The sequence below is a fragment of the Podarcis filfolensis genome (assembly GCF_964270895.1).
Source record: "Podarcis filfolensis genome assembly, chromosome: 2".
Taxonomy (NCBI): Eukaryota; Metazoa; Chordata; class Lepidosauria; order Squamata; family Lacertidae; genus Podarcis; species Podarcis filfolensis.
The window spans coordinates 118404500-118417341 of record NC_139605.1 but is presented as its reverse complement, the minus strand read 5'-3'; the positions used below and the strand labels follow the sequence as shown (position 1 = coordinate 118417341).

At 45.4% G+C, this 12842-nt stretch overlaps 1 pseudogene across 1 annotated transcript; it reads left to right on the top strand.

The window, feature by feature from the left end:
- The first annotated feature begins 43 nt into the window (after positions 1-43).
- Positions 44-11984, top strand: LOC310758144 (keratin, type II cytoskeletal 75-like; annotated as a pseudogene). Its single transcript, XR_014552295.1, has 10 exons — positions 44-93; positions 1863-2178; positions 3504-3709; positions 5309-5369; positions 5817-5912; positions 7015-7179; positions 8428-8553; positions 8761-8981; positions 10775-10809; positions 11278-11984. The product of XR_014552295.1 is annotated as a keratin, type II cytoskeletal 75-like (transcript).
- The last annotated feature ends 858 nt before the right edge of the window (positions 11985-12842 follow it).

The following is a 12842-nucleotide window of genomic DNA, read 5'->3' as shown; positions in this document are numbered from 1 at the left end:
TGCTTTAAGGCCCGTTCTTGTGTTGCCACCCTCCAAACATCTCATGGAAAAGGCACGTGAAGAAGGGCCTCAGAGGATGATCTCAGAGCCCAGGTAGGTCCAAATGCAGAGAGGCGGTATACCTCAGTACCTTGAGGTATTGCGGTCCTGAGCAGTATAAGGCTTTATAGGTCAAAACCAGCACTTTGAATTGGGCCTGGAAACTAATTGGTAGCCAGTGCAGTCAGACCAGGATCAGTGTAGTATGCTCAAAGCATCTTGCCCCAGTGAGCAACCTGGCTGCTGAATTCTGCACTAACTGAAGTTTCCAAACCATCTTCAGAGGGAGCCCTATGTATAACGCATTGCAGTAATCATGGCGTTGCAATATGAGCACCTCCTGTTTCTCCCAGTGACAAACTTGAGTATATGGGTCCACACTTGTGGCATCACTGACTTCACAATGGGTGTTGCAACCTGACGAAGGAAGACCACAGGAATGTCAGAAAGAGAGTGAGAGAGAGAGAGAGAGAGAGAGAGAGAGAGAGAGAGAGAAAGAAAGAAAGAAAGAAAGAAAGAAAGAAAGAAAGAAAGAAAGAAAGAAAATGTGCCTAGTTGAGAATCATTCTCAAGGCAGCTGCCTCAGCAGCTCTTACTGAGCTTCAGATAGCCTCCTCTATTCCCATCATGTTCAAAGAAGAAAAAGTCACTTGTTAATTTATATGAAGTTAAAAGCAATGCCTTTAGGAAACTCCAGCACTCTGAACTGCAGCCTTCTATGGGATAATTATTCTGGAAGAATTTTGATGAGATAGTGATCTGACATGGTCAACTCTTCCTGTCTATCTCTTCCTGGCTCTATTTAAAGGTAAAGGGACCCCTCACTGTTAGGTCCAGTCGCAGACTACTCTAGGGTTGTGGCACTCATCTCGCTTTACTGGCCAAGGTAGCCGGTGTACAGCTTCCGGGTCATGTGGCCAGCATGACTAAGCAGCTTCTGGCGAACCAGAGCAGCGCACGGAAACTCCGTTTACCTTCCTGCCGGAGCGGTACCTATTTATCTACTTGCACTTTGACGTGCTTTCAAACTGCTAGGTTGGCAGGAGCTGGGACCGAGCATTGGGAGCTCACCCCACTGTGGGGATTTGAACCAGCGACCTTCTGATCGGCAAGCCCAAGAGGCTCAGTGGTTTAGACCACAGCGCCACCCACATCCCTTTACCTATGTTTATTACCTCCCTATTCTATCCCTTGTGAAAAGTCTTTGGTGTGTCGTCTGGTGGCAAATGGCTAAAAACATGCAGTGGCCAGTATGTGTCTTTGATGTAGGGCAGGGTGGCTCATAGCTGAGCCAGCATCTATAAAATATCTAGTTTTGGAGCATAGACGTTCAGAAATTCAGCATAGACTGTTGGACCCATTGCTATGCATCGAAGGCTACCCGGGATTCGCTTTGACGCTTCTTCAGGGCATTTCATGGCCAGATTTAAGTGCTGCTTGGTAATGTTTATTTTACTTACTGTTCAGAATAAAAACTGTAATCTTCTCACCCACTTGCATTTGTATTGCTTCTGAATCTAATTTTAAAAGAACCATCATGCATTGGGCAAGACACAGAGTTAGAAAATTCCACTTACCAGTTTTACAAGTCGTCAGGACACTACGTTAGGTACATGAAGTGATGAAAATAATGGAAAATGCCTCATGCCAGACATACCAGAGAGATTGATTCAGGCCAATTACCTGAGATCTCCAGCTGCCAAACCCAGCTCTCCAATGAGATAAAAAGGGGAAACACATGAGCTTCCCAGAGGATCCTTTCACCTTGGCTGTCCAGCAGTCTTGTCTCATCTCTCTTTGTCTCTCTCTGTTTCCTCTTCTAGCCCGGAGGAGAATTTTAGCACATCTTCAGCTGTTATCCCAGGTAGCTGAACTAGCTTTAGCATGGTTTCGGTCTCCTGGGGAGGTGGTGCAGGCTTTGGACGTGTCAGTGGTGGCTTTGGCAGCATAAGCCTCTATGGCTTAGGAGGTGGTGGTGGCTATGGAGCTGGCGCAGGTGGCATCCATGAGGTTACCATCAACCCAAACCTCCTGGTGCCTCTTAACTTGGAGATTGACCCCACCATCCAGGAGCTGAGGAAGGAAGAGAAGGAGCAGATCAAGACACTCAACAACAACTTTGGCTCCTTCATTGATAAGGTAAGTTTCTCTCTTGATGCCATCCTAAAAACTTTATGCTACTTTAAAACAAGTTTCTTCCTGCTACTGTTTAAACAAGCTCTACTGACAATATAGGGCAGCTATTTCTTTCCCTGCTTACTATATCCTACCAACATTTCCTTGCTAGAAATAGACACAGCCGTGTACAGTGGTAGTTCGGTTTTCAAAAGTCTCTGTTGATGAAAATTTTGGTTTTCGAACGCCGTAAACCCAGAAGTAAATGCTTCAGTTTTTGAACATGTCTCGGAAGTCGAACATGCCATGCGGCTTACGTATTGAGTTTTCCGTATTTATTGTTCGGTTTTCAAACATTTCAGAACTCAAACGGTCTTCCAGAACGTATTAAGTTTGAAAACCGAGGTACCACTGTATTTTTAGAGCATCCTTGCTCTCACATCATGGATCCTTTCCTGATGGTTAGTCAGAGATGGGGAAGAACTACAAATCCCATTATCCCTGGTTATGAACAATGGCAGCTGTCTATAATGGGAACCAAAGGCTCCACACACCTGCTGTAGTTGGATCCAGTTTCATTCTCCTGGTGTAGTGCATTGGCACATTATGCAAGATCAAATTCTCTAACACTGAAGGTCTGGTTCTTCAGCTAAAACACATTGTGTCAATGGAATATGTTTAGATAGCTTTGTGTACCTTGCATAGTGTCCAGCTTTTGCTTGTCTTGTGAGAAAGACCAAGAGATGATGAAATTTGAAAAAGGTGCTCCCAGTTCATAGCTCAAGCTCTTAAAATGCTGTGCCCACTTATGCAATATGTGAGAGTAAAGGAGTATTTAGCATGGGATTGCTAGGAAGAAATGAGCACATGAATAAAGATGGAGGTTGCAGTTGGAAGACCAGGTAGCCGTGCAAGATATCAGACTCCACTGCTTGGTACCTACCAGCAGATGAGAGCCCAAACTTCACCATGCTTCTTTTTTTTTTAAGCAACCAATAGACACAATTAGATGCATGTCTCAAAAGATAACACTTCCCAGTTTCATTCCTATATCTTTCCATTTATCCACCATCTGTAAAGCTCCTGGACCTTCTGAATCATTTGATACTAACCACTCTTTGAGCTGCTATTAATACTAGCTCATTAGGTACAACCTGCCAGCTTCCTGTAACATTTTCTATGTAAAGTATTTGCTGTGGCAATTTCTTGCAATCTATTTAAAAACAGAAGGGAAAGATGTCAGGATATTACCTCCTTTGAAGGTGGTATAGCTTAGCAACCCATATTCTGTTTTGTATGTACACGATGCCAACATTCAACATATTTTTGTCTTGGTGGGATACATTCAGGTCCGTTTCCTGGAGCAACAGAACCAAATGCTAGAGACCACATGGAGCCTCTTGCAGGAGCAAAAGATCACCAGGAATAGCCTTGAGTTTATATTTGAGTCATACATCAGTAATTTAAGAAGAAAAATGGATAATATTACAAGACAGAGACCACAATTAGACATGGAATTGAACATGCAGGATACTGTGGAGGACTTCAAGATAAGGTGGGTATTGTAAAATTATTAATATTGTTATCATCCTCATTGTTGCACGGTAGGGAGTTGGACTAGAGGATCCTTGGGGTCCCTTCCACATTTTCAATTCTATCATAACCACAATTAATTTATCAATCAACTTCTGCACAATTATCTCAAGGCGGTGTGCAGTTAAAAACACAAACGAAAAAACCCCAACTAGTTTAAAGCATCACGACAGCAGATCTATTTAAAAGAAGACAATGCAAATTAGACACTCAGGACAAAGACCCATTTATCCAGTTAGGGAAGTCTGTTGGAACACAGTTGTTTCTGGAAAATGCAGGTGGTGGGTGTTTTTCAAGAAGGAAGCTGTTCCACAACAGGGGCAGCCACACTGAAACCCCTGCTCCAAGTTACTTGCACATACTGCAGCAATCTGACTGAAGGCAAAAGATTGTAAAATAGACAAATGAAAAGGAGTCTTCTCCTTAGCTGACTGCCAATGCTCTAAATGTGAAGCAAAATCTCAGTCAGATGAAAATCTTTTTTTTTTTTTACAGAATAACAAAACTTTTTTTTTAAAAAAAGAAAAACACACATACATTTTCAATTACTTATTTTCTTTTAACTTGTTTCCCGGACCTCCTCATACCTCCCTTTTTTGTATTCCACCCCAAATTGTTAGTTCAGCAAATCCTTACCATTATATTATTACCTATTTATAATCCTTTTTTTCCCCATATCTCTTAACACTTAATTTCAATCCAACATCATTCTAACACTCATTAATTTTACAATATTTCTGTAGATAATCTTTAAATTTCTTCCAATCTTCTTCCACCGACTCTTCTCCCTGGTCTCGGATTCTGCCAGTCATTTCTGCCAATCCCATATAGTCCATGTCAGATTTTTGGTCACATGTCAAAAGTCAGCCTGGCTGGGCATCTTCTGAGGGCCCAAACTCCAGCAGCCCCCACCCATGACAAAAGCCCCCGAACCTCCTCCTCCTTCTCTTCTTCAGCATTGCAACCTGCCAGCATTCACCCACCTTTCTCTCTGGCCCAAACGGTGATGGAGGTGCTGAGAGAGAGAAGCAGTGGATGCCCCTGCCTACTTGCTCATTGGCTCTTTGCCAGGAAAGCAAGCGGGTGGCAGGTAGCAATGGGGGAGGAAGAAGGAGCAGATGGTGGCAGATGGCGGGGAGGTAGATTCATGGAGAGAGGGAGCAGGGCATGGAGGGTGTTCTTACCAGGGCCAACTTAAGACCTTTAGAGGCCCTAAACACTGAAAAGATTATGGTGCCCACCATGTGCAATTCAAAATAAAAATAATACTAACCAGTACAATAATGTTTTAAACAAACAAAAAACATATGTTTATTGCAAACCATAAATCATAAAAGGAATTATAATCACTCTTAGCTTCAGCAAATATCAGTCTTCAAACAGGGATGTGCTTACTTTTTTGCACATAGGTTCCATCCTTCTACTTTATTCTGGTGAAAGACCCAAAGATTAATGTGGCAAGTGACAGATGGTGATGGGAGGCTGTGAAATAGGTGGGAAGGTCTTTTCTTCCACTCATCCAGTGGTAATGAGTCACTCAATTTCCCCCTCCCTCCAACAGGTATGAAGAGGAGATCAACAAGCGCACAGGTGCAGAAAATGATTTTGTGGTGCTCAAGAAGGTGAGTGGGTTTCCATGAGGCAAGAACCTTGACTGAACTACATAACTGGGAAACAGGGGCAAAGCAACTGCTTATATAGATTTCTGAAAGCCTGGGCCACACCCAGCCAACGTGATTGGCTGTCTAAACTTCCAAGTTGCGAATCACAACTCAGAGTTCAAGGGCCAATGGCAGAGGTCCCAATCTTGAAACGTTCTGTGATTGGACATCCTGTATCGAATCAGAACAAAGGAGCTCAGAATCCTTACTCCAGACTCAAGCTCAGGCAAACACAGACCACTGAATTCTTAACAGTAACTTCAGCACATTTGGCACAGAGTGATGGGGCCACCACTTTAAACAAATGCATGCTTTAACCCTTGTACTTTTAGGGGAAACTTGTGGTTTCGTTTTGGCTCTCACATCTGCTGTGGTGTTCAGCCCTTTGATCTTTTTCCCTCTTTCCAGGATGTGGATGCTTCCTTTATGAACAAGGTTGAGCTGCAAGCCAGAGCGGATTCCCTAGCTGATGAAATCAACTTCTTGAGAGCTTTCTATGCAGAAGTAAGAACACCTTCTAGTCTTTTCAGGGAGAAAGAAAGAAGACTGTAGCAATGTGAACCAAAACCAGCTCTGGTTGACATTTTGCATTTTAAAGCATTGGTTGCTACCAACAAGTTCAATCTCTAGGGCTCTACTCAGATGGCATCCTAACAGAGGGGAAACCAGCTCCTTGTGGCTCAATCCTATACTACTCTGTTGAAGTCTAAGTCAGAGATGGGAAACTTCTGGCATTCCAGATATTGTTGGACTACAACTCCCATCATCCCTCACCATCGGCCATGCTAGCTGTGGCTGATGTCATCTGGAGTCTAGCATTTTCTGGAAAGCCACAGGATTCCCCAGTACCAATAGGCTGTGTAGGCATCAGCATATGGGCCCCAAGCCTTTTAGGGCCCCTGAGACAACGGGTCAAAATAATCTTGATTTGATCTTGAAAGAAAATTGAAATCAAGCTTTCTTAGTTCAATGCTATCCCAGTAGAGCATGCGCACAACGGGGGTGGGCTGCAATTTCAACTGCCATCCAGCCTCCACAGGGCTTAATCCGGCACAGATCAATCAGTTTTGCCATTTGAGCAATTTTTCCAGCAGCATCTTTGCTGTTCCGCTAGAGAAGCTGTCCTAGAAGTGTACCTCTTGCTCACTACTGAAATATTGGGACCAGTTAACAGAATCCAGCTTAAGTCAAACTGTTTCTTACTTAATATGTCGCTCAGAGCCATAATAAAATACATTCCAGACTGAAAGATGAATGGATAGACAAAATACAAAGAGTTAGGCCTGACATGTAACCAACCAAGCACCAAGGAAGTTTCTTGAGGTAACTGCATCCTCAATATTAGCAAGAATTGGGGGTGTTTTTTTCAAGCAGGGTTGCAGACTGTTCTAGGGACTCACTTTTCCGTCTAGTACAGTAGAGATGGGGGAACACTCGAGTCATTGCTAGACTACCACTCCCATAATCTCTGACCCTTGGCCATGCTGGCTAGGATGATGGCAGCTGGAGTCCAGCAACATCTGAAGAGCCAAAGGTTCCCCATCTCTGAAATAAGCTTCTTTCATCTTGGTAAGCCCTCTTTCTTCAACTCCTCCCCCTCCTGTAGGAATTAGCCCAGTTGCAGGCCCACATTTCTGACACCTCTGTCGTTCTCCAAATGGACAACAACCGAAACCTGGACCTGAACAGCATCATTGCCGAGGTCAAGGCTCAGTATGAAGACATTGCCAACCGAAGCAGGGCTGAGGCAGAATCGTGGTATCAAAGCAAGGTGAGCAGTTCTTAAGTGATGGGGAAATGGGTTTGAAAGGAGGAGCCAGGACTCTAAAGCTATGTATCTAGAGTGGTCATGTATCTTACTTTTACAGAAGACAGTCCCTATTTGAAGAGCAGTTGGGGGATATTCCTGTACCTCAAGGCATCCTCTGTTTGAAAGGCTGTCTGATCTAACTCCATGAAAAGATAAAGAACCCTAAGAAAGGAAAACATGGAGGATCTTGAAGTTGCCCATCACCAATGAGCACCTGGGCAGCAGACTGAGCAGGCATGAAGGTCACCTGCTCACAGCCTTTCCAATATGGGGAGATGTATTGTGTGCCTATTTGACCAGTATATATTATGTCTAAATTTACATCTACAGTCGTACCTTAGTGTAATGGTTATAGGGGTTGCTCGTGCGTAAGTTGCCGCCACTCCTAGCTAGGTTGCCTGGTTAAACCTTTTCTGTCTGGACAGCCCTTCACTTCATGGCTGTTTCAGTCGCTAGCAGAATCCGTCAGTGGGCGTTTCTTGAACATCTTCCAGCACAAAAGTTCTTTGACGCAAAGTCTCCGCCTACTCTCCCTGCGCGGAAGTCTTCTGCGCAGGGTGGGTGTGGGTAGCGGAGGACCTGTGCTCTCCCCGCTGGTCTCCGGCGAGGAGTCCTGGAGCTCCCTCGCCGATTCCCCCATCTGCCCCCCTTTATCCCTGGTGTTACGCTGATTTCCTTCCCCAGCCAATGAGCTCCCTCTCTCCCTGCTGGGCCCTTCTCCAGCATCGCTTGGGAGCCTTGCCTCCGCCTCTGGCTCCGATGGCAGTTCCCTGACACTTAGTTGTTGAACAGAATGCATTTCGAGAGTCCGTTCAATTCCTGGAACCATTCAAAAATTAAGGCACGACTTTCAATTGGCTGCAGGAGCTTCCTGCAGCCAATCAGAAGCCACAGAAGCCACACCGGATGTTTGGTTTCCGAAAATCGTTCGAAAACTGGAACACTCACTTCTGTTTTGTTATCATTTGGGAGCCAAAACATTTGGCAACTAAGCCATTTGAGATCCAAAGTATGACTGTATATACGTGTGCACATTTTATGAAAATCTGTGTCCTCCTTTCTCCTCTTTGGAGTTTTTTCCTTCTTTTGAGGAAGGGGTGATGCATTTGCTCTCTTTTTGGTAATTTAAAAGTGGCCACCCTATGTTTGCCTCCATCAAAGTTTGCTCTTCAGTAATCTAAATAATTTCCCCGCTTTTTTAACTCTCAGTATGAAGAATTGCAGCTTTCCGCTGGAAGGCACGGAGATGATCTGCGCAATACAAAGACTGAGATCTCTGAGCTGAACCGCATGATCCAACGACTCCATTCCGAGATCGACAATGTGAAAAAACAGGTACTGCCATGCAGGGCTGCTGAAAATTTCAACTAAAGGAGTATTTCATGGCAAAGCTGGCAAGTAAAATAAGCTTTTTTTGTACCAGTCTTCAAATGCCCTCTTTTGCTGATGACAATACCGTGGATCCAGATGTTTTACTTAATTCTAATTAAATTATCCTAAGTTGCTCCAAGCTGAGAACATTGTCTTTTCTTTTTCCCCTAGTGTGCCAGCCTGCAGGCAGCCATTGCCGATGCAGAGCAGCGTGGAGAACTTGCCCTTAAAGATGCTAGGATAAAGTTGGCCAAACTGGAGGAGGCTCTAATGAAGGCCAAGGCAGACATGGCTCGTCACCTTCGGGACTACCAGGAGCTCTTGAATGTCAAACTGACCCTGGATATTGAGATCGCCACCTATAGGAAGCTGCTGGAAGGGGAGGAGAGCAGGTTGGTGGAACCCAAGTGGGCTGGGGTAAAGTGTAAAATGCACCGCTAGACTGCTGGTGGAAAAAGACCCTCTCTTGGTGTGTACAGACCCCACCCTCCTCTTTGATCTCCACCAGACTTCCTGCCAACCAAGGTATCACCCAGGGATGGAGGAACTGTGGTCCTCCAGGTGTCATTGGACTCCAATTCCCATCAGTCCCCACCAGATTGGCTAGTGGTCAAGGATGATGGGAGTTTTTGTTCAACAACATCTAGAGGACCACTCCACAGCAGTCAAAACTACAACACACATATCTAATATAGTCCTCTGTTGACCAGTGGTCCCAGATACAATGTTTACATTATGATGACGGGCTCTGAAAACTAAAGCAAACTTTTTGGCCAGCCTTCTGGGAAGAGAAGTTTAGCAGAAGGGCGCCCAGGCCTATCATTACCACCCGGAATCCTCTCATGGTCACTGGGTCCCTTGCTGATGCGGAGGCCTCTGTTGCGTGGCGATTCCCACCCCCCCCCCCCAAGTTGGAATGAAATAAAGACACAGGACACCAGAATTTAAGGTTAATGGGCGAATATTGGCCACAACTTTATCGGTTACAGGTAAGAGCGGTATTGGCTTTAGGCATTGGTCCTATCAGACTATCCGGGATAAACCCGGAAGGCGTTAACACCAATAGGGGGAGCCCCTGAGATGCACATCCCTAGGCGCTCCCCGAGGGGTCACTGCTCGGGAGCGCGCTTTAGGCCCTAGCCTCCATAGGTTTCGGACGAGGCAATCCCCCCCCCGGAATCCTTTATCGGACTACCCCTAAATATTTGGGGGAGGTGATGGTGCTCCTCCCCCCCCAACACATCTACATAACAATACCCCTACCAATGCCTGACCGCCCAAACCAAAGGTGTTGTGACGTTTTGCTACGAGGTAGGCGAAAAAACCAAATGGCTCCAAAAGCAACGCCAATTAGCCAAGTGGAAAGACTCCTACCAGGCCCCTTGCGGCGAACAACCGAGGTCCATAGCAAAGTCCGAGGAAAAACCTAGAGGGTGGGTGGGTGGGAAACTGCAGCTGGAGCGTGGATGGAAAGGGGCGTTCTCGGGCCGCGCTGACCTTAAATGACCCAAGCCCCGCCCCTGCAGCCAGCCGATTGGCTGGCTCAGGGTATGACGCAGCCTGAAGATTCCCCTAGTTGCGCGGGGCCGCAGCCAGCCCCATGCGGATGAAGGTGGGTGTGAGCCCGCAACCCCCCCGATGTCGGGAGTGGCTTTCTGGCTGGAGTTTGCAGTTGCAATCTAAGAATGCTGCCATGGGTTCGTGGTAGCTGCCATGTTTTTTTTAAACCCACACTGCCATTGGAAAATGGAACTTCCTGGGCACTGCAGTTTGGAAAATGAAGATGGCAGCTGCAACTGTGGCTTCTGGGCCCCCAAAAGACAACTATCTGCCAAGCAGCCCCTTGACACAACCCTTGGGCTACCACAGCTCCAAAGACCATTTTGCTCTATCACTTTGTTGTGGTGGTGATGGGGAAAAGACAGGATTGCTTGACCTCATTCTAGTGATCATTTCCTGCACATGGAAAGCAAGTTGTAAATGAGAAAAAGTTTGCAGCTTCCAGTGGGATTTCTCTATGCACCGAAAACTAAAGCCTTGCCAATGCCTTAATGCTCTTGAATAGAACAGTGATCCTACTGGCAGTTATTAGCTCTGCAGAATTGCATTTGAACCACTGCTATTTTTCCCCAAGCTGCTTGGTCATAACAATTAAAGTGATTTCCTTTGCTCTCTCATTTAACAGGCTTGCTGGAGAGGGAGTTGGCGCCGTAAATATCTGTAAGTAAACAGCAAGTGAATCACAGAAACTCACAATCCCCTAATTAATTACCTCTCACCACTGATCTAAAGAAATAAAGGATCAAATGTTTTGTCAGCCTCAAAAAATATACCCAAAGAAATGCATAGTTATTGTATCAAAACAGAAATACAGTGGTACCTCGGGTTAAGCACTTAATTCGTTCTGGAGGTCCGTACTTAACCTGAAACTGTTCTTAACCTGAAGCACCACTTTAGCTAATGGGGCCTCCTGCTGCTGCTGTGCCGCCGGAGCATGATTTCTGTTCTCATCCTGAAGCAAAGTTCTTAACCTGAAGCATTATTTCTGGGTTAGCGGAGTCTGTAACCTGAAGCGTATGTAACCCGATGTACCACTGTATTAGGTTGTGGAATTCTTTATGCCTTCTTTGATGTTCCTCAGATGTTTTAATCCATGAACCCTGAACTTCTCCTCTGGTCCCTTTGCAGCTGTGGTCCATTCATCTGGAGGCATGAACTACGGCGGTGGAAGTGCCATGGGCCTTGCAGGTGGCGTTGGCCTTGGCTACGGAGGAGGCCTCAGCACTGGAGGAAGCAGTTTCACCTCTGCTGGTGGCAAGGTGCTATCTGGGAGCATGGGTTCAGCCCGGGGGAGCAGTTCCAGTATGAAGATTGTGTCGAAAACCTCCACCACCAGAAAGAGCTACCAGAACTAAAGGTGTCCTCAGCTAAGTCAGGGGTGGAGATACCTGTGGTCCTCCAGGTGTCGCTAGACTCCAACTCCCATCCAGTACAGCCAGCAGTGAGGGCTGATGGGAGTTGAAGTCCAACAACTGGAGGGCCACCAGTTTTCCCATCCCTGGAAGTAGTCAAATTAGGCAAGGCTGACTCGCAGGGGCAAACTAGGCATAAGAGTGATGGGTCCCACTCAGTGAACAAGCTGGAAGGGAGAACTACACAGTGGGATGGAGAGAGAAATGAAAGAGGTCTACGCAGGTATATCAATGCAGTGCATGAGAGATGAAGTAATGAGAACATCGCTTGCATTTTCATCGTGGGATCTTCCTGATCCAGCAGTTCTTACCAGACATTACAGGTGATCTAAAGTGCTTATTAACAGCTTCTCAATGGCAAATTTTACACCCACAGTTCCAGAGGTTCCGTTAGGAGATATCCCTAGCCCTATCTGGGTTGAAACTGGTATCTTCTGCATCCAAAGCCGATACTCTCTACTGCTGAGCTGCGGCCCTCCCTGAACTCCCAGAGTTCCCTGGGAAGATGGGTTGCTTGTTAACCCCATCTGGTATCTCTGTGAGGAGAATAGGTGTCTCCTAACAGCTCACAGCATCCTTAAAAAAACAACACAGTTTCCAGGGGAAAGCCATGACTGTCTACAGTGGCACAACACTGATTAAATGGATAGCACTGCATCTGCTAGGGTTGCCATGCAGTAGTCAATTCAGATTTGCAATATGAAAATATATCTGATTTTCTTAGTTACTTCATCACCGCTCATGCATTGCACTGATGTAGTTATGTAATACCTCTGCCATTTACTCTTCCTCCCACTCTGACTATCAAAAGATGTGAGATCTGTTCTCCATAGGTATCAAGACTGGAGAATGCACACAGGGCATCTGTCTATTCTATATATTTCACTGTGCATCATGCAGTTCTGCCGTTACCATTTACTGTGTTTTTCATTGGCTAACCATATGTTTTTAAGTACATTTTTAATTTTCACATCTGCCATAAAACACACATTGAAGTTAAAATGCATTAATTGTCCCCTAATAAAAACAATTCATTACTTTCTGAAAATAATGGGCATAATATGTATGGCTGTTCTGACAAATTAATGGGCTGGGGACCTGTAGTCTTGTTTCCTTCTATAGCTAACAATACTTTCTTGTGTGGGGGAAGAGTTGCAGGGCAAATGTTAAAGGCTTAAACCTCTTCCCTCAACACTGTAAACCTGATTCAGTTCCCCCTCAATATAGTCATTAAAATATAATCAGGAAATCAAGTAGTGGATTTCCCTTTTCATATTTAGT